This window comes from Larimichthys crocea, chromosome XVIII (genome assembly GCF_000972845.2).
Source record: "Larimichthys crocea isolate SSNF chromosome XVIII, L_crocea_2.0, whole genome shotgun sequence".
NCBI classification, from domain to species: Eukaryota; Metazoa; Chordata; class Actinopteri; family Sciaenidae; genus Larimichthys; species Larimichthys crocea.
This window is the reverse complement of record NC_040028.1, coordinates 18,311,224-18,333,460: the sequence shown is the minus strand read 5'-3', so window position 1 is coordinate 18,333,460 and position 22,237 is coordinate 18,311,224.

The following is a 22,237-nucleotide window of genomic DNA, read 5'->3' as shown; positions in this document are numbered from 1 at the left end:
AACTATGAAGATTATATTTCAGGCCACCTCTTTTGCTCTCCGCTCAGACTGTTCTGCTCCGATTATTATTGGCTGACAGTACAACGGAAACGGAAATCAAAATCTTGGTCCCTCGCCTACAGATTCCACATCCAAATGCTGACGTCTGTTTACAGAGATTAAAACAGGATCAACTTCAGCATGTTAATGTTGTCATTGTGAGCGTGGTAGTATGTTGATGTTAGCCCAAAGCATTGCTATGCCCCTGGCACAGCTGTAGATTCGTTTTGTTCAATTAGCTACGGCACAGAGAGATAAACGACACTGTGTAATTTTTGTTTTTATATCAAAACAAGGTCCTCTAAATGTCATCTGAAATGATTCAGCTTTCACTTTTCATTTTCTGTTTAAACATAGGTAGCTAATGCTATCATGAAATCCACTTTAAACGTGGAGCCGGGACAAACAGGAAGCTCCGTTGTTTGGACTAGTAGGCAAAATTGAAGTCAGATGACAGTCCATCAGACAGAAGACGATGTACTGCTGGTTCTGAGAACGAGGCTGGGAAAAGATTTGATTTGATTACGTTGCCTAACAGGCATGTGGCATCTTTTTATCTGTGCCTCCAATGTACTTTTAGTAAAATACCAGAAGAATTCCCCTTATCTGACAAATATGAAGCACGTATATTCAACATGTTCCTCTCATATAGGTAAATAAACACATGACAATAATACTTAAGTATTTAACCCAGGCAATCATTTCACTTCACTCACTTAACTTCAGACATGTGGTCTAATTAATACCTCAAGGCCCAATCTGTTTTATACCCAACTGAAACATTGCACAGCCCTCAGCCTTTGCCTCCCCCACCACCTCCCACTCTGGATGCGCTCTGGATCGAGGCCTCCAAACTCAGCTGCTAAGGCCAGGGGATAAAGATGCAGCTGTCTGGGCACTGCAAGGCTATCATGATGCTAAAGCCCCGGTGCTTACTTTCTGCTGTAAATACAGCCATGTGGAAAGGTCAAGCCAGGCAGACCCCATCATCACCGGTGCGCTGTTAATCATTAATGCCACAGCACACCAATTGGACTGGAATTTCTCTGGGTCATCCAAGATCCAATATGATCCTCTGGAAGAACTTCACTGCACTGCAAGCTGTCAAACGGGTTGAAATGGATCCCGGCAACTGACTTTGAAGAACGCGCAGCGTCATAATGAAGGTCTCAAACGGGCAATTAGGACTGATGAAGAAGGACAGAATCATTTTGGGCTCCCACTGTGGGAACAGGGTACACTTGCAGCTTAGCAAGTGTACAGCAGGAATTTGTTTAAGACTACCATAGCCTTGATTTGATGTTGAAGACCCACAAGAGATTTAAAATGATTTTAGGAAATACTCTTATTTGCTTTCTTGTAGTTGAACAGTGGGAAGCAGCCTGGCAAACTTGAAGTTGTTCAAGTTTGAGATGGGACATCACCTCCTCCACCCAACGCCTATGAGAGGGGTCGACTCGTAACCGTCTTCCAACTAAGGAGTATCAGACATCAAGTCAATAGAGTGGAGAATGCTATAGCCTCAGCCTGGTGCCTAGTTATTGGTGTCTCCTGAGGGACGACCCCAAATAATGCAGTCAATGGGTTGATGGACTGATAACTTTATTACACATATATGAAAATGTATCAAATATACCTGTCCAAGTACACTGTCTGAATTAGAAGAGTTTGAAGAGAAGTCACCTTTAAAACACAGTAGTCTTTTTTTTGTGGCTTTACCTTCTGTGTGTTGCTAAACTACCAGACTTAACACGCAGCTGTAGTAAGGTCACGCTTTATTTCTGTCGAGTGTTTCAAGTCTGCTCTCGAACCAGACATTCTTTTGATTCTTTTAATTCAATAAGATATGAAGAAATAGGCCCCGTGTTGGCCCTGTGAATGTCCTGAGATCGAGCTGAGGGCAGGTCTTCCTACTAAACAGAGGATTTTGTGTACGGTTATTCAGGAAAATTATAGGAGAAAAAATTATAGGAGTAAAATTTAATCTCACTCAGCCGCAATTGCTGCTTCAACTTGTTCCAAAGATTTTATTCAATGAACTTATGGAGGAATCTTTTTTGCGGTATGATTCGTCACGATTAAACTCAAATGATGGCAGCATGTGACCTTTTTTTTTATGGATTCTTGCAAAACTGCCCAAAAAACAACAAAAAAAACAAAAAAATCCTGTTATTCAGCTAATTGATAAAATGATTTCCTGACTGGATTACAATCATATGGTCAGAGTGGTATGCAGAATTATTAATTATGTTTTATAATTAATTTCTCCTCCTAAAACTGCACCACAGGGCCTCACTGTATAACTGCAGAAGTAAAATTAGACTCGACATCATGAATGGGCTGCAAGCCAAAGGTAGGCTATTTGCTTAAAGAGGCTCCTGCATATACGTTCATCCTTCCATAAATTCATACATACCTACGTAATTTATTACTGTTTTTTTTTTTCACAGTGGTCTCCTGTGCCAATTCTCTGATCAGTGTGGTTGCTTTGTCCCCTGACATTGAATTTATGATGATGATTAAAAGCCTCCTGTACTCGTTTTCACTCTCTCTTCGCTCGTTGCCATAATAGTGATGTGGGTCTATATATATGACACAGCAAATCTTCAGTCATTTAGCCTGGTGTTGTGTTCCCAGACCGCTAAATCCCTGCAGAGATTGGTGGGATGTTTCAAGCTCAGCAGTCACCAGACACTTTATTTAGATGCTGAAGTTTGTCTTCTCTCGTTGTTCCTTTTAGCTTTTACATACACAATCGCGCAAACAGTCAACCTGATATCACGGATAGAAGTACAAAGAATTTACTCCTCGTTAATCATCTTCGACATTTGAAGGCATGCAGCAGTTTGACACAGTTTGGAGAGGTTCTGCAGTTATAATGGAGAACCTTGAAAGTGGAGCAGAGAGGAAGCATTAATATTTAATGTGGAAAAATAATTTTAAATCTGTTAATAGCATCATCGTGTTACTGAAGACCCGTGAGGTATGGTGATTTAATGATCAGTGTCATATGTAGACGTTTCAGGTTTTGTTACTCAAGGTAAATCCAGCTCTCCTTCTCGTCTCTCTCTTAAAAACCCGGCTGTTTTCTTTCCTGTTCTCGTTCATTAAGAGTGTGCTGCAGTATCATCTGACCTCACTTATCTGAACAACAACTGGACCCCTCTGTCTCTGGCTGTGTTTATCTCACTAATTCTGTCAAAGCAATGGCAGCTGTCATGGTGGCACTCTGGCAGCTATAGCACCAAGCCCCCATCATCATATCCCAGAATACAGATCCAAGAGAACTGGGGTGGGAGTGTTAGTGGAAGATTGAGGCTGGTTGTGGTGGTGTGGTGGCAGCTGAGGGGGCCAACCGTCCCTGCTCTGTAATGCTGATAGGCTTTTAGGTATTTGGCCAAACCCACAGCAAAGGCCTGGTTTGGTGGCAGAGATAACTTACATTTCCTGTGTCAGACAAAGGCAAATGGGTTTGGCATTAGAGCACTTGAGGTTGCTGATTTTAAGCATTTTATGAATGTGCACTGACTGCTAAGTGATAAAGCGTGTAAAGCATAGGCATCAGTAATAAAATGTATGATGGCTGAAACCCATTACCTACTTCGGTTTCACGGTCCTGATATATATAGATAAATAGAAACCTCTGTGACTGTGAAGTGAAACCATTGTAAAGTTGCAAAAAAATTGCAGTTCCTCTAACGTCCACTTGAGGCTGGCTCCAGAAGTGAGTCAGTCTCCATAAGTCCCCATGTTCAAATGTCCAACTTCACAGCAGAAATAAACATGTTTACAGCCTGGTACAAAAAACAGTTTTGGTCTCTGTAGCTAATTTCCCCGTTCATGACAACTGTACTGAGGGTGAATTTATATACAACTCACCTGTTCACATTATATTAAGGCTTAAAGTTATGCAGGATTAACAGCATGGCTGCTTTAACCGACAGGTGGGTGCCGTTAGAGAAGGCTTGTTTAAGTAACCAGGCATCATTGAGCCCGCCTGAGGTCCACCGATAATCCACTTCATTACCCATTTTTGGATTAGCCAGGAGGTGGAAGAGGCAGGACTACCAACAAGGCAACGACCAGAGCCACCACGGCCAGAGCCACCACTCTCTGAGCGTTACGACAGCTCTTCAGAAAGCTCTGGGTGCTGTCACGGATACGACGTTAGCTCCACTCATTTGCACTCTGCTGGTTTATTGACTGGTTGCACAACAGACAATTAGTCATGTCATAACAGGAAACACACAGGTGTATTAATGATAGTTGAGTTCCACTTAAGAGAATCATTACTGTTATTAAGCACCTGTGTTTTTCTGGCTTCGACAAGTCAAAACAAGTCCGTCGGTACACTTAAGTGGAGCAGAGCCATTGTTAAGAATATTAATTACACTTTCTCCTGCTGAGAAATAGGTCTGCTGTGCATGGCGGCTCATTGTTACACTGTCACACTGTCGTGGCTTACTGGGACACATGATTAGAGAGGATTCATCTTTTATTAGCAACACAATGAAATGCGTTGACAGGCAAAACGTCTGTTGTGAGAAAAAGCTATTGTCAGAAGTGTGACTGTGTGAGGACTCAAAAGCAGGATGCACGGACAGAGCAGGTGAGGGTAAGAGGCAGTTTATTTACGGAAAGCAAAAACAGACTAGCAGGTAGGCAGAATAAAACCTGGAACCAACAACAACTATGACACAATAGATAATGTAAGTATGCTTTATGCTGGTAGACAGCTCAACAGTACTGTTTCAGTTCAGTAGTATATTCAACCTGTTGTTCTCTCAAACTGTAGTTCAGTACAAAATGATGTCATTACAATGTTCATAAGAGTAATGACTCAACAACCTCCGACCTGCAGCAGACTTGTTTCTGTGGATGTGAACTTTTAAACAAATTTTGAGCTATCGATTAGGTCAATGCTTTGGTTTAGCTTGAAAATTTGGTGTCAAATATCTGTTTGCATATGCACTGCAGATTAAATAAAGAAGACAACATCTTAATTAGCGAGCTCTTGCATTGCCGCCTTTTCCGGCTCCTGTTCTGGCACGACATCGGCTCAGCTCACGTGAGCATCCACCCACACCACGAACCCGAAAACTTCCAACGACTTTCAGGTGATCCAAAAACGTTGTGGTACAAACACTGTGCTCTGAGCTCACAGTCCAAAATCGGTTATTTTGTGGTAGAAACGTTTCTTTAATTCAATCATATCTCTAAATATTATGGTACACATGTATCCTGATGGTACGTTTTTGTTTCCAAAGTGCAGTCTTGTTTCATTTTTTTATACTGTAGGATAGTTTCATGATGACACAGCCTCAACAAAAAAAAACAACACTAGATTTCATCATCCACATTTTACAGTACATTTTATGTTATTCACATTTCACTGGATCTGAAGGCCGCAGAATAGCAAACATAGCACGGGAGCCACCGGCTCATCACGTACATCATCACTTTCAGTCAGGTGGACTTACATACGGGCGCCTTTCTGCCAAAATAAACATCTAGTTTCATCAGCGCTGTAACTGTAGCTCCGCTCAGCTTGCAGGGCTCTCAGCAGTCACTCAGTGGGATGATTTTGTGCGGCTGGTGAGAATATGAGGGGCGTGGATCTAAAATGGAAGACATCCTGATTATAGTGGTGGCAGAAAAAGTGTTGACAAGTGTTACTCAGCCGCGATTAATAAGCCAAGCTCTCCTTGGGCTTAAGAGAGGAGGGGTATGAAAGACTAACCATTCCAATAATTTTGCACTTTAATAGCAGCTTTGTATGCCCACAGTATGTTATTATATAATGGTCTCACTCACAGACCAAGTCTAATATCGTTATGTAATAATGAAATTCAAACGTAAAATCTAAACACCAACTGTAGGTCTGGTCTGCTGCTCAGCTCTTTCCAATTATCCTCGAGTCAGCTGTGGCAAAACAAACTTAACTTAACGTGAGTCTGCAGCAGATAAGCATGTGCTTGTACTTATTCCTCTTCTTTCTAATTGGATTGATTTGTCAGCTTCTGAAAGTCATTGTTCGTGCGGGTGAAACGTTCACCAGTGAGTTTGTTATTTTAACATCCTGACACTGGAGTAATGACCAAATGAAGGCTGTGACGTGCACGCTCGATAACAGATACAGTGTTTAGCTCTCCTGCCCCCTTGTGATAGGAAACTCAACACTGAGCCAAATATCTGTGTGACAATCCTTTTGTTTTTAATTGACATGGTTTTGCCCACATTTTAGTACAACCCCATTCGCAAAGAGGTTGGGACACTGTGTAAATGTAAAGTAAATCACTTGCTGGAGTTTTGGGAGAAGAATGTTGTCCCTTTCTTGTCTAATGCAAGATTCTAACTGCTCAACAGTCCTGGGCCTTCGTTGCTGGATTTTCCTTTTAATGATGCGCCAATTGGTGAAAGGTCTGGAACTGCAGGCAGGCCAGTCCAGCACCCGTACTCTTTTCCTGCAAACCAATAATGTTGTGAGGGATGCAGTATGTGGTTTAGCATTGTCTTGCTGAAATATGAAAGAGACGTTGTCTGGATGCGAGCATATGTTGCTCAGAAAACCTCTATGTACTTTTCAGCACTGATGGTACCTTTCCAGATGTGTAAGCTGCCCGTGCCATAGGCACTAATGCAACCCCATACAAACAGAGATGAAGGCTTTTGAGTCTGCTGATAACAAGCTGGATGGTCCTTCTCTTTAGTCCGCAGGACACAGTGCCCATGGTTTACAGAAAGAATTTCAAATTTTGACTGATCTGACCTCAGAACAGTTTTCCATTTTTCCTCAGACCATTTTAAACAAGCTTTGGCCCAGAGAAGACGGAGGCATTTCTGGATCGTGTTCACATATGACTTCTTCTTTGCATGATACAGTTTTAACTTGCATTTGTGGATTGTATGATGAACCTCAGTGTTCCTGAGCCTGTACAGTGATTTCCAGTCAAGAATCATGCCTGTTTTTAATCCAGTGCCGTCTGAGGGGCCGAGGATCACGAGCATCCAGTTTTGACCTTTGACCTTGTCCTTTGCACACAGAGACTCATCCTGAATCTCTGAATGTTTGATGATATTTTACACTGCAGATGGTTGGATCTTCAAAATCTTTGCAATTTTACTTTGAGTCTTACTTTGAGTTTTTAGACAGAGTTTGTTGCAGATCGGTGAACCTCTGCCCATCTTTACACCTGAGAGGCTCTGCCTCTCTGAAATGCTCCTTTTATACGTAGTCATGTTACTGACCTGTTGCCAATTAATCTAATTAACTGTCAAATGCTCGTCCAGTTGTTTTTAATTTGTGCCCTATACTTTTCCAGCCTTTTGTTGCCCCTGTCCCAACTTTTTTATGATGTGTTGCTGCCATTAATTTCAAAATAAGCTAATATTTTCCATGAAATGCATACGATATGTTGTTTATGTTCCATCAGGAATAAAATATGGGTTTCTGAGATTTGCAAATCATTGCGTTCTGTTTTTATTCACATTTTGCACAACGTACCAACTTTTTTGGAATTGGGGTTGTATAAAAATAAAAGTTTTTCTTTTGTCCTCCACTTTTAATTTTCTGTTTCACATCCCAAAACCTTTACAGGTGTATATATTTCATTACTCCTCTTTCCGGTGTAGGAATAACGCTTAGACACATGGAGGCACTGCTGAACAAGAAACAAGTGCATGAGTTCGTATCAGTGTACCTGCCAGAACTGAAGCTTTAAATGGATGAATATCGCACATAAGAGACATTATTTAACTGAGAGGTTGTGGCCATGAGGGCTGTGTTTGTTTGGAGTCATTTCATAGGTGTTTAGTAAGGGAGGATGCATACTGTAACTGTGGGTCAGGTGACAAGGATTTGAAGCAGTCCTTCATTTAGATGTATTCTTAATCTTTATTCAGTTTGAACTTTTACATCATAAAAACACTCAAAGACCTCTCTTGGATCAAACTTTTATGTCATCTTTATGACTTCATGTATTTGATTTGATAAAACATCATGATAAAAACTGACTTAAAGGTCCAATGTGTAAGATTTATGCTGCATTCATGTGGCTTCAGGCAGACGTTAGATGGCAGATGGACGACACCTTCTTTACTGCACAGAAAAACAAACAGTACAAAGGAATTGCAAAACCACAAGGTATGAGGGAGCTACGTAACATCCAGATCTGATGATGACAAACAGTTCTAACTTACTGTTGATGGTATTCTTTGCCAGCCTCAACTAATTTTACTGTCCTGCTCTGATGCCTCGTCCTGATCCAGTTTGTTGTTTACTGTCTGCCTGAATCTGTGAGAACGCAGCATTAGGAGGATCTGTTTATATATTATTCATACATATTTTTCAGTGTTTAATCGCCTGAAAATAGGAACTGTTATATGTTAACCTTAGAACGAGCCCTATATGTACAGAGGGAGTAGGTCCACCATGCTGCACCAGCACGTTTCTACGGTAGCCCAGAACAGACAAACTGAACACTGGCTCTACAAAGGGCTTGTCTGCAATCTGCAGCCTCACTGATAGATGCCACCAAATCCTTCACCCTTATACAAAAAAGGAAAGACAAAAACCAAAAATAAAAGCAAATTATCGGCACATTTGGATAATACTTTGGTCGAGACACCGCCCTGAGTCAACGGGCCGATCGACATGATTCATATTTCAGTATATTTTTATCAGCCTTTCTTCAATGCTAAAATAGGACTGAGTCATTTTTACCAAGTTCTAAATTATTACCCATTCGCCTGTAACCAGTGACTCACTGGATGAGTAAAACCTTGAGCTGGTAGCTGGTTTACTCATCCAGTGCTCGTCTTTTCAGGACACATGGAGAACTCTTCAATCAAACCACAATGTTTTACAGTGTGTGTGTTTCTGCTTGCATATCACTGACAAATGCAGCGGGACCAAGGACTGATCCCACTTAGGCTAAATTTAATTTCTCACTGATGACAGACCCTCAGTTTTGTTAAATATAACCTGTTTATTTCATATATTTTCATTGCGTAAGAGAATTATACAAACCTGCTGTACAGGTTTTGTTTGAACATTGTTTTGGTTTATTGTATTCCCTCCTTGAATATCGCTATACTCTTTCATAGATATATCAAATAATATATAAAACCTCTGTTTTTATTCTCCCTGCTCTTTGTTGTAGTTTATATTACAAGATCATGTAGTATTCCAATTTCACTTCCCTAATCTGAACTTCTTTTTAAAAATGTTTTTATCTGTGATACTTCTTTAATTTTCCCGCATGGGAACAATGAAGTTGATCTTATTTGATGTTTGTCTTATTTATTAGTTGATGTTTGTGTTGATTTGTGTTATTATTATGTGATGTGGCCTCTTTTTCTAAACTGTTGTACTGTTTTAGGTTTTGTTTTTAAGTGTTTGTACTGTAGAATTAATATAATATGAATGTTTATGTATAATATAGCCTAACTCATGTTTTTGTGTGAAGAATCTCAACATTTGGTGTAGACAAAAAGACAGATAAAATAACTTAATGAGTGCAAAGAGTTTGTTGAGTTCACAGGACTCCTGAAATAATGAGGAGCATGAAGAAATCAAACTTCCCCTCATCATCTGAGAGGGGCGACATCGTCCCTCCCGGTTGGTCCCTTTTCCTCTGGCGTTGTCCTGTACTAGTCCCGGTGTTGGTGACGTCACCAACGGGACCGGCGATCAAGTTAACCGACGTCATCCTGATCACACCGGAAACCAAGTGATGTTCCTTCAAAATTAGAGTTTCTCTTCTGTTCAATAACTCTGTTGAACAGAGGAGGGGTTGAAACTTTTTTTTTTTTAATGATTAAATTTTTTTTATTGATTTTTAAATTTTACAACATTAAACTAAGTCAAGATAAAAGATGCACAATCTTATTTTGACAATAAAACATAAAAATAAGTCCCAGACAGATACACCAGTCCATGCTCAGTATGTTAAGCAGTCCATTTACCAGGAGGGTTTGAAACTTAAGGAAGATACAGTTGTGTTCCTATATTATTATTTGTATCATGGTCACTTTCTTTGCAATATTTCTTACACTATGGTCACTTTTATCCTCAGTACTTGTCTGTTTTGAAGGTTGATTGTTTTTCGTGTTTATTGTGTAGGTTATAGATATTTCTGTCTGTTTAATTTCTGTCTGTTTATTGTGGGTTTTTTTTGCCTTTTTCTATCTATCTATCTAGCACCTTTAAAAAACAAAAATAAATAAAAATAGATTTTTTTTATCTATTTTTATTTCTTTATGTTTTTTAATATTACTGACTTGTGTTGACACAATGTTTTATGTTGCTGAGTGTGGGAACTCAGTCAACTGTCAGTGACACTACTGATATCTTTAGTTGAAACTCTATAATGCCTCCCTCAGTGAGTCAGAGACACCCCCTTCTGTATTCTGACACAAACACGGACAATTACTTTTGCATTTGTGCACATTATTTAATGTAAATTTTGTTCTTGTATATATCTTATAAGGTACAAGAACAAGTATATACCTTATAAGCAGGGGGGCTGTATAGGGGGGAAAAGTTAGGACAATTCCAAGGGCCCACGACTGACAGTGGCCCCAGAAAATAGGTAATCACCAACATAAAATTATTAAACCAAATTTTTTTCATGGGGCCCAAAATTCCTGGCGGCGCCCCTGCTTATAAGGTATATACAAGAACAAAATTTACATGAAATAATGTGCACACATGCAAAAGTAATTGTCCGTGTTTGCGTCAGAATACAGTAATAGTGTATTTCATGTCTTTTCCAAAAAATTGCGATTGGTATGGCCAATACGTACTTTGGTTTAGTGTATCAGAATCGTATCTGGAGAGAAATAGTTCGGATCTCTCACCCAAAGTACTTGGAAAAACCTGTTTACTTATCTTGCACTGAGGCATTGCACTAGGTTCATTCTTGCTGAAATATGAGGCAGCAGTCAAGTTAATGAATATTCCAGTGATTTGTAATTTTTCTCCATTTAGACAGCTAATCGTTCACTTTAATATCGTACTGTGTATGTGTACCTGCAGGCAACTAAGGTCTCTGAATCCTTTTCGTCCCAATTTGACACTCCTGCTAAGAGAGTGTTGAATTCACTCCCCGCTAGTCTCTCTTCGTGACCTAGTACCAATCTTTTCGCTGCCATAATCATGACCACACCACACTCAATAAAGTGTGATGGGAGCCGTTGACCCTTGATACGATTTTAACGAGCAGTTTTGACTCTGTTTATGAAATTTCATGGCATGTTTCTCTGTTCAGTGGCGGGAGTTGATTTACAATCTGCAGTGATCTCCATGAAGACCTTCGGGAGGTTTACTACACCCCCCTACTCCCCAAAAACTCATGCTATTTCCACATCATTTCATTAATTAAGAAATCGCCACCAGCATTAGAGATCCTACTCTACAATTTTTCTGTTTTTAAAATAATATACTCGTTAATCTTAACCCTTCACTGTGCTCCATCATTATGGGATCTTTAATGATTGACCTGATTTAAACCTCTGTGATTTACCCACGGCCACACTCAGGCCCTGAACACTTCCCTTCTCATGCGTCATCCAAGGATTAACAAGTCCAACGGGTGTGGCTTGTGGATCAAGTGAGTGTGAGGCTGAGATACATCCCACCACCGTTATAACAAGCTTTACTCAACTGCCCCAGTTGCACTCCTTCCTCCCCTGTCATGACTCTCTATGCCCCTCCTCGCCTCAGTGTCCCAGTGTAGGATTAGGCCCAGTGCCAGTGGTTGACCACAAGGACACTGGAAGCCAAACAGAATGTTTAGTTCGTGTTGTGGCGATGAATTAGGAAACTCAAGCTGGGTGGCAAGGAGGAAGTGATGTAGACGATGAAGGAGAGGTGGAGCAAACTGAAACAGGAACAAAAGAGAGCACGCTTGGGACAGGACAGATGAAACTCTAAACTATGATAAGAAGCGGGAAATACACGTTGTTGACACAGGACTAGGGTAAATTACAGGCAAGAGGACCAGCCGCTCACGATTATCAAACTGGTTTTTAACAAAGGTCACTCCACTCTGCACTGTGAGGCTGGCATCCGTGCGCTTGAGCTGAATTGCTTGACATCAGCACACTCACAATGAAACTGGTTGCTGATGTTAAGTGTATAATGTTTGCCTGGTCGACCAACTTTTAGCATGTTAACATGGAGAGATAAACCAAAAGTACAAGTCCCTCTGTTACGTTCTTGCAGCTGAACGATGAAATGTCACTCGACTCAACAGGTGTGAGATATTTATCCCCAAAAATCAAAATTATGTTCCGAGCTGCTAAGAACGCCAAAGTTATTAGAACACACTGCATGGAAAGCATGAATGTCGATGCCCAGTCATTATGTAGATGCTGGAGATAGTTTGCGCAGTACAAAAGACATCAGGATTCACTCCGATCAAACAGCTGTCAACCTCATGAGTGTTGGGGTATCCAGACGGGATCAGCACAGGTCTTTCCATTCATTTGAGTGGGGGTAGAACATTTTGGTTTGCCAGCAGTGGTTGGCCAAAGAAACACAGCGACCTGTGATGGGAGAAGTCGAGCCCTATTCCAACTTTTGGTAAAATGCAGGCTGATGTTATGAGACTGAGGACTCCAGTTGGAATCATGGACTAAACTATCATAGTTTATTTACACTGCCCAAAAGTATGTACATGAACGAAGTTTCATTTGGTTCTGTCAGATGGTTTGGCAGAGAGATAGAAGGAGAAAGCGAGCATTGGTTCTAGCGACATAGGACCTGAATGAGACTAGCGAGCCGCTGGCATCGATACAGATAAAAGTTATTTCCTGATTGCTTCACATGCAGTTACCTTCATCACAAATACACACTGCCACGCAACCACCTGATCCTGTCTGATAGCACTGGAAACAAGACCGTGGATCTTTCTGGGGGGTTGCCAAACGCTGACAAAACAGTCGCGACACTCTGGTCAGCGTGACACATCCAGAAAGGTTGCATTCGTGCCCGGCTGGAATTTAGCCCTTAAGGGAAAGTCCGGGCACCAAAAGCCTTGGGGTTCATCCCCTGGAGACCATAAATATCTACTATCTTGTGGACGACTTGACACGGACCATCCTGGAGTCTAAATGGCTAAAATCCTAACAATTAAAACAAGGAAGTGAAGTATCGTCGGCAATACAAGTTCCCCAGTTTTATTATCAGCTCTGAATGCAAGCACACCAGTACATGTGTACAAAACAAGCCTTAGTTTTTCCTTAAGAAGGACACGCATACAGTTCAATGGTCACAGCGTTGACCGTCTGCTCGATGGACAGCACAACTCCTCCTCCTCTTAAAAAATTACGGGGTCGCAGGAAGGGGGGATTATTGTCTCATCAATTATATGAAACTGTTAATGGCTGCCCATTCCCAGATTACAGATTATTACATTGACATGGTTTGACCTTTTAAATCTACCCCACCAACTATTGCTGCTTTATGTGTGTTACGTCTCCTGACCCGCCCATCTGTCCCTGCACTTATTAAGTCCTCTCTCTTCTTCCTGAGAGAGGAAACGTTTCACTTTCCACAAAGCCAAAAACACCAATTTTGACAGTGATCGCTATTTCCTGCATCGTTTTTTCCCCCCCGGAGGGGGAACGACTGGAGACAATCAAAGTGTCGACTCACAAAAGTTTTGGGTAAACTACCAAACTATTGCGTCCTGGACACCACAGGAGAGACGGACTGTCAGAGATACGCGGAACACTTGTGTATTTTTATTTGAGATGTCCAGCAGAAATGAAAATGATAAAGTACATGAGGCGGTCTAAAACCATTAAAAAGCTTTTGTCTAAAAACCATACGTAATTAAACGTTTAAAGTGACTTATAAATCTATCAGCGCTCCAGAAAACTCCATTTAATATGGGCCATAAACGTAAGACGGGTGATGCAATCATCTTCAAACATTGTTTACGTCTGGGATAAAAAAAAAAAAAAAAAGGCGGTACTTCACCCGTCTTGTAATGACTAACTTGAATTATTTAACTACTAATTACATTATGAAAGTATGAATTTTTTAGTGTTAAATTATCAGACTCTTAAATTATAATTATCACTGCGTGTTATGACTCATAGTATCTTCTGGTAAAAAGAAAGTGTCAAGTTTCACGTTACACAGGATGGTGGTTTAAAAGTTTCTAACGTCTTTTTCCACCGACTCCTACTCAAAACAAAGATAAGACAAACGTTGTGTGGGCCCTGTGTGATCACTTCCAGCGTGGAAGACGAGCTGAGTCTAACTTAGTCTCAGCTCACACCTGTCAATCAAAACAGAAGAAGACGAAGAGGAAACGAGGACCTGGTATATTTATTCATCGTGACGACAACATTGCGAGTTAATGTCCTGACTCAGGGAGTTTGTTATGCGCAGCGATGTCTGAATCCAGCAAACTGATGGGAAATGAGGACATATTTACACACTGAGAGAAACAAACAGGTGTGATATTATGAATGTGGAATAAATGTCACGTTCGGTTTCATGCTTCACTTTGTTTATCTGCCCGAGGTCAAATCCTTCCACGAAGTGGCCTACTTCAAACATCATCACGAGAAGACGAGTCCTGAGTTTCTACGGACTAGAACTTTATCTTTCACAGTAGGTCACTTGTTAGACCGGTGCGGTCAGCTGAGCTCATCAGAATTAAGAAATATCACGATTACCTTTTAATTACCGGAATTGCACCAATAAAAAGGCGACTGTGAAAGTCAAGCAACATCACCTCTGTTGTCTCTTTTTAATCGGCCTGATTGGTTGTTAATTATTACACTTGGCCTGTAGAGAAATTAAATAATAAATGTCTATTCATTACATCAAGTGTTGTTTGCAGCTTTATCGCTGTTATTTGACACAGGCTTCCTGGAGGTTGATCTCTGTGAGGCTGAAGAGGAAATCACAATTCTTTTATGGGAAATCTGATTTAGAAAAACAGAGGAAGGTTCAGTGTATCTCTCTGAAGGTTACATCATGTAAGCTGTGTATTAATCAACTTGAAATGCTGCAACTCTGTTTATTATAAACTAGTATTCATGGTCAGTTATTTCCAGTTATAATAGCTTTTAAAATGTGAAATGTTATTGAAATTCAGAAATAGTTTGTCAAACAGTCCCAGAAACACAAAATATTCAAATACAGAGTTACATCTATCTATATCTAGTTAAATCTATTATTTTTCTGTGACTTGACAAGACTAAAGTTTCAGTATTATTATTAGAACTATTTGTACATACACACATTAAGCAATCATTTTCGTGCATTTGAACTCTTGAGGGGACTTCCAATATTATGCATACCATGATTTGAATGACACACAGCATGAAGCGTTTTTGTGCCTGGATGAATGAATCAGCTTCCTCGGTAAATGATTCATGCTTTAATCGCGTTGACTTAATTTACGAGCAGTACCTAGTGAATGGATGACAGCATGAGTTTTGACCTCTGATAATACGTTACATAAAGGCAGGAAGCAAAATAATACAAAAAACAGAGACGGAGAGCCGCACCTAGACTATTTTTATGACTGATTAATCTACCGATGCTTGATTAACCGTTTAATTGTTGGTGTTAAAAATGACCACATCTATATCATATTTTCTCCCACCAACATCCACAGATTTCATCTTACTTGTAGAGAAAATGACGCATTGACCCATTAATTAACTATCTTTGCTAATTAAATTCCTGACGACGATCTAATCAACTTTATCTGGCAGTGGTAGAAGAATATTCAATATTTCACTTAGAAAGGTCCACTGTGTCAGATTTAAGGCTCCATTTACAGAATATGGAAGCAAAGGAATAAATATTTACCAACTCTTTTTTCATGAGAGCAAAATAAAAAAATGCTTTTGTTTGCTTAGAACAAGCCTCTTTTCCACAGATGCCAGAGAGTCCACCATTTTCTACAGTAGCCTAAAACAGACAAACCAAACACTGACTCTAGACACGGCCTTTGTTTGTGTTTTGTGTTAGAGAAGTGAGGCGAGGGTGCTGCCAACCACCCCACCACCAGTACCACCGAGCGTTTTATAGAGCTCACCTGTTCAAATGATATTAAAACTATGCAGAATTAACAGCGTGGACACTTTGATTGACAGGTTGGCGCCGTTACAGGTGGTTTGTTTGAGGAAACCAGACGTCACTCAGCCCGCTCAGCTTTACAATGACTCACGTCTTTTGCAACAGATTTGAGCTTCAAAGCGGTTCTTCAGAAACCTGTGGGCGACGTCACGGATACGCAAGCCAGTCCTTAAACTGTCGGTGGTGGAACGACAAAATCCTACACACTGGTCCTTTAAAGTAAAAGTAGCAAAAACTCAAAAAATTAAACGAGCAAATGCAAAAAATTTGCAAATTAGCGTGTTATGTAGTGGGTTTGAAAGTACAAGATTCTCTGTAGTAGAATACAAGTAAAAAGTGGCATAAATAGGGATGGGAATCGAGAACCGGTTCTTGTTGAGAACCGGTCCATGGAATCGTTTGGCAGTTTATCTAACGATTCTTATCGATTCCAGCAAGCACGACTAATTCGCCACGTGCTTATGCAAGTTTCGCACGGTGCCGTGCAATCAGTAGTAAACACTCACTCCAAAGTTTGGCTGCATTTTACACAAAAGACGGCAACAGGGCGACTTGCAATCATTTCAAAGCGGAGATAACAACGTCGGGAGGGAACACGACGAACATGCAGAAACATTTGCAAACACAACGTGCAATATTTTTAAATGAATGCCGTGTTTTTGACACGCTTCGGACTGGAGATGCATCTCAACCTAGCAGCAGCGGTAACGGTTAACATTAAATGTGCGTATTTGCCACAGTTTTTTGACCTCGCTGTTGGTTTGTAAGGTCGTGATACTTCTAACTAAACAAAGTTGATGCTGATAAAACTGTTTGTTTTCCCCCAAATTGGAATCGACAAAGAATCGAATCATTAATCAGAATCGATAATGGAATCGGAATCGTAAAAATCTATGAATTCCCATCCCTATGCGCAAAAAACACAGTAATTGGAGTAAATGTACACCCACTGCTAAACAAAAACTTCCACGTCTACACCCAAAATATGACATTGCAAACACACTTGGGAAAAATCTTAGGCATGTGTTGTGCCACAAGCCAAGCAGTCTATTATTGCACCTGCTCTGCACATACCTGTCATTGCTGATGAACCTTGTCCTGGTGTTTTATTTTATTTAAAGCGTTACCATGGTGCTGTTAACAGTGCGGGGTGTGTCTTGCAAGATTAGGTGTGCCATGAGAAGTGTACTGCTATCATGCACAATTAACGTGCAACTAACAAGAGCAAATGCAGCTCATCATTCATGGGGACTGACCGGGGGGTGTAGTTACCACGAAGAGCCGCTAGAAACGGTGACAGCTCGGCGTGTTTGTGTGTGCGTGTGTGTGTGTGTGTTTTTGGCCATTGTGGTTCATTGTGTAAAAGCTGCAGAGAATATCTGACACACACACTCTTCACTAACACCACATGACTGAATGTGTTTCCTAAAAACACGGGTTAGTGTGGGAGAAATGTCGGAACAACAAAACGTGCCATCTGTGTTGGGGGGCAGGGGAGTGTGGAGACCTGCCGTCGCTTGCAGGCTTTAAAGAAGTGGCACCGTGTGAATAAAGCTTTAAAAAAAATGTGATGTGAATTTAAACAAGCTTTTTAGTTATAAAACTGGAACATTTAAGGCTTTTTTTTACGGCAACAGGAGCTAAACCGTGAGGCTTTCACACGGAGTTCTAGCACAATCTGGACAAAGAGCCAAGCGTCAAAGCTACAAAGTGAGGCCCGGTCTGTTTGTTTTAAATCCCAACTTTTACGACTTCTCCCGAGCCACAAAATAAATCTAAATAAGACGTTAAACAGCTACTTAAGCGGGCGGAGTGGAGCCACACACGTCCACAACTTGCACACAGTTCACCCGCGGTCTCTTACCTTGTGTTCGCTCCAGTGAGAATGGGCAAACGGCGACACTCTGGAACGGGCAGCTCCGCCGCAACCGCCGCCGACCCCCCGGTAACCGAACAACAAGTGACTAAAAGCGACGGAGATGACGTTTAAATCCACATATCCGTCGGTTTCCACTTCGTTTTCTTTCTTCTTTCTTTAAAACACGGACCGCTCGACCTAACCTCGCTTGTTTTTCTGTCGCAGGCTGAACTGCCTCCACATCGATCAGCCCGCGGCAAGCTACCAACGGCTCAACGGCCGGCTTCCGTGGCGCTTTTCAAAATAAAAGCCCTGTTTTTCAGAATCAGAAATACTTTAATAATCCCAGGGGGAAATTATATATATATATATATATATTATATATATATATAATTATATATATATAATATATTTATTATATATATATATATATATAATGTCCACACCCTGAGACTATACACTAAGCGGAAGAGGGGGGCCGAAGATAGTGAGCGTCAAGGCCACGGCCAGATGAACATCAAAATACAGACTACATCAGAAAGATGGCCCCGAAGGATGAACTGCTAGTGAATGTCTCAGGCAACAGAACCCTGATGAGAGTGCAGAGGAGGAGGACAGACAACCTGGAGGGACAAGCCCTACATGGCATGTACCACCGTCAGATGAGGAAGTGGCTGATATCAAGAAATCCTACCAGTGGCTGGTAATGCGGCTGACAGACGCACAGAGGCACTAATCATGGCAGCACAAGAACGGCCATAAGCACAAGAGCCATAGAGGCCAGGATCTACCAGAGTAGACCAGACCAAAGATGCAGACTGTGTAAAGAAGCCCCTGAGACAGTCCAGCACTAGTAGCAGGGTTGTAGATGCTAGCTGGATCAGCGTACATGGAGAGGCACAACCAAGTGGCTGAGTAGTATACAGGAACATCTGCAACCGTATGGAATAGAAGTACCTAAATCCCGATGGGCCATACCACAGAAGGTGGCTAGAACAACAGGGCCAAGGTGCTGTGGGACTTCAGCTTCCAGACTGACAAACAGGTCCTGGCTAACCAGCCGGACATAGTGGTGGTTGGACAAAGGCAGAAGAGGGTAGTGGTGATAGATGTGGCGATCCCCGCTGACGCCAACATCAGGAAGAAGGAACTGAGAAACTTGAGTAACTATCAAGGGTTGAAAGAGCAGCTGGAATGGATGTGGAAGGTCAAGGTTGCGTGTCCCCGTGTAGTGGGGGCACTTGGCCAGTAACCCCCAAACTGGGAGAGTGGCTCCAGAAATCCCAGGAACAACATCTGAAGCCTCAGTCCGAAGAGTGAGTCCTAGGAACATCGAGAATACTGCGCCGAACCCTCAACCTCCCAGGCCTCTGGTAGAGGACCCGAGCTTGAGGTGACACGGATACCACCCGCCGGGGTGAGAGGAGAATTTTTTATTTTTTTTTTTTTTTTATGTGTGTTTGTGTGTGTTTGTGTTGCAGCTAACGTCAAACTTAAGAAGAACTTGTTAGCGGCGATATTTCTTTTGAAAAAAGACCTGAAATACACCATTACTGTATTCTGACGCAAACACCGACAAGTACTTTCTCATGTGTGCACATTATTTCATGTAAATTTTGTTCTTGTATATACCTTATAAACGGGGCGCCGCCAGGAATTTGGGCCCCATGACACAAAATTTGGTTATATAATTTTAATTTGTGTTTACCTTTTTTGGGCCCCTGTCAGTCGTGGGCCCCTTGGATTGTCCTAACTTTCCCCCCTATACGGCGCCCCTGCTTAGGTATATACTTGCTTCTTGTACCTTAAGCCGCCCTATATACAAGAACCAAATTTACATTTATAATAATGTAGCCACAAATGCAAAAACGTAATTGTCCGTGTTTGTGCTCCGACATCAGAAGGGGTGCTAATCTGACTCACTGAGGCCCAGGCAATTATAGAGTTTCAACTAAAGATATCAGTCAGTGTCACTGATTGCTGACTGAGTTCCCACACTAACAACAAACACTGCAAAAATCATTGAATTAAAAAAAACGAATACAAGATTAAAAACTTATTCAAATTTGCTTTATCGTTTAAGCGTGTAATAGATGCAAATAGAACAGATAGACAATAGTAAATAAGATAATAGATAGATAGAAGATAGATAGTAAAATCATAGCCAAAAAAAATAAACGTAAACGAAGAATATTTTTATCTATTACCCTACACAAATAAACACCGAAAAACAATCAACCTTCAAAACAGACAAAGTACCGAGGATCAAAGTGACCATTAGTGCTAAAGGAATTATTGCAAAGAAAGTGACCATGAACAAATAAAATATAGGAACACAACTGTATTTCCTTAAGTTTCAAACCACTCCTGGTAAATGCCCGGACTGCTTAACATACTGACATGGACTGGTGCCCTATCTGTTCTGCGGACTTCATTTTTCATGTTTTATTTGTCAAATAAGCATTTGCATCTTTTATTCTTGACTTAGTTTAATGTTGTAAATGTAAAAAATCAATAAATAAAACCCCACTTCAAACAAGTATTGCAAAGAAGAGAAACTCTAAATTTGAAGGGAACATCACTTGCGTTTTCCGCCGTGTGCATCAGGATGCACGTCGCGTTAACTTGATCGCCGCGTCCCGTTGGTGGACGTCACAAACACGAGGACTAGCATACCGGGACAACGCCAGAGAAAAGGACCAACCGGGAGGGACGATGTCGCCCCTCCTCAGATGATGAGGCGGAAGTTGATTTCTTTCATGGCTCATCATTATTTCAGGAGGTCCTGCTGAACTCACATGCCTTCAAACAAACTCTTCGCATCATTAAGTTATTTTATCTGTCTTTTTTTCTTCAAGGGTCCCCACATATGTAGGCCTATATTATAATAAACATTCATATTATTATTAATTCTACAGTACAAACACTTAAAAACAAACTTAAAACCAGCTACAACAGTAAGAGTAAAAGGTCCACCATCCCTATAATACACAATCAACAAAATCAATCAAAAAGACATCAACACAATAAGATAACCTTTCATTGCTTCCCATGCACGAAAATTAAAGAACCGTATCACAGATAAAAAACATTTTTAAAAAGAAGCTCAGATTACGGAAGTGAAATTGCAATATTTACCTGATCTTGTAATATAAACTACAACAAGAGCAGGCGAGTCAAAAAAACAGAGGCTTTTATTATATATTTGGATTATATCTATGAAAGAGTTATAGCGATATTCAAGGAGGACTACAATAACCAAAACAATGTTCAAAAAAAACCTGTACAGCAGCGTTTGTATTATTCTCTACGCAATGCAAAAATACTATGAAATCAAACAGGTTAATATTTTAAAAACTGGCGGTTGTCCATGAGCGAAATTAATTTGCCTACGTGGGATTAGTCTTGCGTCCCGCTGCATTTTGTCAGTGATCTGCCAAGCCGACAAACACACACACCTGTTAAAAAACATTGTGTTGCTAATTAAGAGTTCTCATGTGTCCTGCAACAGACGAGCGCTGGATGATCTCAACCAGCTACCAGCTCAAGGTTTTACTCATTCCAGTGAGTCACTCGTTACGGCGAATGGCGTAATAATTCGACTTGCGCTAAACTGACTCAGTCCTATTTTGCATGAACGAAAGGGTGATAAAAATATTATGAAATATGAATCATTTGTCCGATCGGCCTGTTGACTCAGGCGCGGTGCTCTCGACCAAATATTATCCAAATGTGACCAATTAATTTGCTGTTATTTTTTGTCTGTTCTTTTTCTTTAATTTTTTTTGAGCTAAGTTGTGAAGGATTGGGCACTATCAGTGAGGCCTCAGAGTTGCCCAGACAAGCCCCTTTGTAGAGCCAGTGTTCGTTGTCTGCTTTGGGCTACCTAGAACGCAACATCCTGCGTGCTAGTCTGGTGGCATACTCCCTCTGTACATATCGGGCTCGTTCCTAAGGTTACATATAACATTTTCTATTTTCAGCCGCCGATTATAACCACTGGAAAAATATGTATGAATAATATATAAACAGATCCTTCCTCATGCTGGCGTTCTCACAGATTCAGGCAGAGCGTAAACCAAAAACTGGATCCGGACTGGGCATCAGAGCACCCGGACAGTTTAAAAATTAGTTGCAGGCTGGCCACAAGAATACCATCAACATTAAGCTTAGACTGTTTGTCATCATCAGATCTGGATGTTACGTTAGCTCCCTCCTAACCTTGTGGT